At 47.1% G+C, this 5,000-nt stretch overlaps 1 protein-coding gene across 1 annotated transcript in view; it reads right to left on the reverse strand.

Moving 5' to 3' along the window:
• The window catches only part of tll1 (tolloid-like 1), a gene marked incomplete at both ends in the record, with an annotated part of 62,749 nt that overhangs the window by 50,429 nt on the left and 7,320 nt on the right, over positions 1–5,000 (reverse strand). The gene's annotated exons all lie outside the window — the stretch shown is intronic.

Here is a 5,000-nt window from a genome sequence, read left to right on the forward strand (position 1 = left end):
CTGCTGCTGTTTAGCTTTCCTCCCTCTCTCCCTCCAGTAGGAAACACATGATCTGCCAGTAAAACACTGACTGAATCCTGTTTGTTTCCTAAAGCAGTTAACCCAATTGGAGAATGTAGAAGAAGGAATGACTATGAAGAATAGTTTTATGGATACTGGACAAAATAATTTCCAACATTAAAAATATTCTCAAGGGGCGTCGGGCTATGATACAGTGATAGATTCCCTGCCTAATAACATGAGGGTCACAGGTTCGAGCCCCCGTGTTACCTCCGGCTTGGTCGGGCATCCACGCAGGCACAATTGGACGTGTCTGTGGGTGGGATGCCAGATGTAAGGGTGTCTCCTGGTCGCTGTGATACTGTATGGCCCTCCACACAATATTGGTTCATCAAGCAAGTTCACTTTGCATTTTTCCCCGTTTTCCACCTATCCTTCTACGGATCAGTCTGGCCTCCAGCCCGCCCCCAGCCATTTCCAGAAATGATAATGTACCCTTGGCCAATCAAGGAGGACCTGCCTCGTAGTTGACAACGTAACCGGCCAATCAGCGACGCTGCTGGCAAAACAATAATAGCGGCTCCCGAAGTAACGAGTGGGTACTAACGCCCACTGAAAATAAAAATAAAATTGAAAGAGAATGCAAGGTCATGTGATCAGGGTGGTTTTCACCAGGCTATCGTTGTTTAGTTGGAAAAAAGCTAACTGTTTGATGAGAGGTCAAAAGCTATCGTCATTTCATTTAGTTTAGCGTTTGGTGCGTCCTTGCATGTTTGTATACACACTACACAGATGTGTCTTCTGGAAGCTACATGAAAAGAGGTTCAGCTACCATTTATGACAGAAGGTCATGGGTCAAATGTTTCAGCTCCTGATAGATGATGTTCCCCGCAGGCTGCATTCACGGCTCGGCTAGTCTTGCCTTGCCTTGTTTTAAATTGATGATGGTGGATGCCGTTCTGTCTATCCTGTGTGTTACAGGCGCCCGTACCAACCAGAGGAGGCACTAGTGCAGCGACCAGGACATACCCTTGCAGGCAATGTACACCAGATGTGTTACGGTTGCGTTGCGGACCCGGCTCGACTCTCGCCCATGTTAATTGATGGCCGATTCATGCGGTACGGAAAAATGACGCACCCGTTCTATTTTTGTCGGATCCCGCATACGTCTGACAGATTACATAAGCGTGGGTCTGTTCGCAGCCGTACCAGAGACGTACCCCATCTGTTCCGGAGGCGGTGTTACATTAGCCCTTAATCCGGCTTCCCACCCGCAGACATGGCCGTTTGTGCCTGTATGGACACCTGACCAAGTCGGAGGTAACAGGCGCTCGAATCTGAGACCCTCATGTTGGTACTGTAGGTAGGCTACTGCACTACCAAGCAGGGTGGGAAATTCAAGGTCATTTGGCCTTCAGTGTCCATTTTTTTTTTTAGGGCACAAGGCCACATGCCAGGGTCCAGGGCACAAAGGCCACTGCTCTATTGACATCGTGAAGAGCGATTCTTCTAAAATGTGGGTTAAAATGAGTCAATGACACATCCTTTGCATAGGGCAGGCTACATTAAACTGAGACCACTGATGCTTTTAAAGCAACTGACAGTAGCAGGCTGCTAGCAGGGCACTGTCAAGGTGGCCTTAGGTGATCTCAGGGCATCACGGCCAGTGGGAGGGGCAACGGAGGCAATGGCTTCCATGGCCTCTGTTTAATTCCCACCCTGCTACCCAGACACCCACAGACTAGTTTCTTTAAACACAACATAATGTTACATTCAGCACCACGTCATAACCAACGCTCTTCACTCGGCCACACGTCACGTCTTCCCTCTCACGTGCCGTCCAGGCGTCCACGGGACGTGGCTGCATGCATAATCACATCACTGGTGGACCCACAGGAACCAACACAGCACCGAAGCATCGGGACAGTAGGTGACATAAAAGCACTCAAAACATTTAATAATTGAGCAACGCACGGGCAGGTGGGAGGAGTGACAGCCGTGCTGACTCATGGCTTCTCCGGCTCCGGAACGCCGGCGTTCCAAAACAAACATTCCGCTCTCCGCGCAGCCGGAGAGTTTTTGCTGAGGCGGGAATCCTGAGGAAGACTTCGGAAGCTCGGTGGCAGGGAGCACTCTGCTCGGGAAAATCCTGTTTAATATAATATGAGTGAGACCGCTCGTTCTCTCGCTTCCACACACACACACACACGCAGTCACGCACGCACACACGCACACACACACACACGCACGCGCACGCACACACACACACACACACACGGACACACACACACGCACACACTGCTCCAGTTTCCTTCCTACTACTGAGGAATGGGGGAAGGGGTGAACAGTAGCTGCAGCTCATTGTCACGACATGCTGGGCTTCACTCTGGGACTGGGATGCTGAGAGGGTGCACACACACAAAATAATAGTCTCACAAAACAAATTCATGCACTTTAAAACAAGGCCTTTTCGAAACCGGGCCCTATTATAGGAATAGTGGACTATACAGTGTGTTGGCGATTTTGTATTCATGTCCAAATTCTCAACTGTTAATTTGTTTCATAGTCCACTGTAAAATACCCACAATGCAGAGCAATTTCTAGTGAACCGAGAATTTACCCTACAATTTCTCCCATATACCACAATGCAATGCTGTCGTGTTAATACCGAAGAAGAAGAAGAAGAAGAATATAGTTCACTATATAAACACTACATGGGGAATAGTGAGTGAATGAGTGAACCATTCCAAATGCGGCTCTAGCCTTTTCTGCTTTAAAACAAAGCTCAGAGGCTGTAAGTCCCAGAGAAACCAAATTTTGTGGATATGTTTCAAACCTCCTGTCTAAAAAAAACATATCTAATGGCCACATGGTGGCGCTTTAATAAATACGGTAACTATTTGTATTTGTATTTATATACTTTCGTGGGGAAATGTATCCTCTGCATTTGACCCATCCTACTGTATACAAGGTACATGTACCTATATATAGAACCTATAGGAGCAGTGGGCAGCCGCAGTGGGCAGCCGCAGTGCAGCGCCCGGGAACCAACTCCAGTTCTTTTGCAAATTTGATTGAATCTGCATGGAGTTGTACACAGTATCTGGACTTGCAAGATTCTGGCTGTTACCCAGAGTTTTGAAAATCCAAGACGTTTGGCCGTGGTGCACAAATGAATTTGGCAGAAAACCATGCAAACAGGAAGTGACTCGTCGTGAGGCATAATTCCTAAACACTTGTTTCTAGAGGAACCAAATTTCACATTCGCTGCCATCAGGCTGACCTCACAATATGACCCTTTTTTTTTATTATTATCATTATTATTTCTCCTACAAAGTTGATTGTAATCAATGATTGTTGATTGAAATCTCCATCTCAATTTTATACGCAGCAGAACATTATTACCGACAATCATTCCTCTTCCCCCCCCCCTGTTTTGCAGTGTCAACCACTTTTCAGCATCAGCAGCTATTGGTTATTGGTAATGTGAAGATGCCGTCACACATGCACATGTCACTCTGTAGAAACCAGTTTGGCAAACGTGAGCCAGTGCATGTACTGTAGGCAGCTGGGTGGAGAGTGGAAGGTCCAGCCTGGGTTCAAGCTCAGTGGAAGCTGTGACAAGAACTTTCCACTCTTGACTCTACTGAAGTGTCCTTGAGCAAGACAATGAATCCCTCTCTGTGCAACCCTGCACTCTGATGGCCTCCATGCATCCCTCTCTGTGTAACCCTGCACTCTGATGGCCTCCATGCAGTGGAGAAAACTACAGGGAACTTCTCCTGGGATGGGGGAAAGGCAGACGACATGCTGCATCTTTGTCATGCTTTCTAAATAGAACAGGTCAGTCTATGCATGACAAATGACCAGAACAACATCGCAACTCCCCACTTTTTGGCTGTATTAGAAAATCATCATTATTGCCAGTTTTGTCAAGTCAAGTCAAGTGCATTTGTATAGCCCTAATTCACAAGCATGTCTCAGAGGGCTACACAGAGAATATATCTGCTTATATGAACAATATTGTGAAATACATTAGTAACTTACTAATGTATTTCACAATATTGTTCATATAAACAAAGTAAAATTTAGCAATCAAGTTTATTGTCGTGTATTATAATTACATGGTGATATGATGCCACTGAATAGACAACAAACGATTAGTCTGACATGTATTGCCCAGCCCTATAGCCAGTTTGCAAGTTTTGCCCCCAACCCCCCCCCCCCCCCCCCCCAGCACATGCTTCCTCCGATACATGTGCAGTTGCCAGCCCCTTCTTTTCACCTGACACCGAGGACTTTCACTGGCAGGACATAGCGCGTGGGAGGATCACGGTATTCCCCCCAGTTCCCCTCCCCGTTGAAAAGCCCCCCCCCCCCCCGAATGACCACTACAGTACAAAAATCCCAACCTTTGGCGCAGTGTTAGCATTTACAGTAAAACCATAGACATCGGAAGTCACCTGTCAACCAAATGAGAATAATAAACATTTGATTTGAAAACATGCATCATAATAGGCTACTATATACTGTCATCATGCACTGCTATTGCATTTGATGCCCACAGCCTCCATTCGGACACCAACGTTTGTTCAGCTTTCACTCTGTGTGTGTGTGTGTGTGTGTGTGTGTGTGTGTATGTGTGAGAGAGAGAGAGAGAGAGAGAGAGAGAGAGAGAGAGAGAGAGAGTATGTGTGCGTGTGCATGTGCATGTGAGAGCATTTTATGAGAACAGTGATTTGAAAGGAAGCATGAATGACTCTTAAGTGAGCGTAGGAGCCCGCACATGTGTGTGTGTGTGTGTGTGTGTGTGTGTGTGTGTGTGTGTGTGTGTGTGCGTGTGCGTGCGTGTGTGTGTGTCATCTCCAGCTGAGTAGCAGGATGCAGACAACCAGGAAGAGATAAGCGTGGGTGAATGGAGGGAGCTCTGCTTGTGTGCGTATCGTGGTGTGTGTGTGTGTGTGTGTGTGTGTGCGTGCGTGCGTGCGTGCGTGTGTGTG

The sequence above is a fragment of the Poromitra crassiceps genome (genome assembly GCF_964638095.1).
Source record: "Poromitra crassiceps genome assembly, chromosome: 19".
NCBI lineage: Eukaryota > Metazoa > Chordata > Actinopteri > Beryciformes > Melamphaidae > Poromitra > Poromitra crassiceps.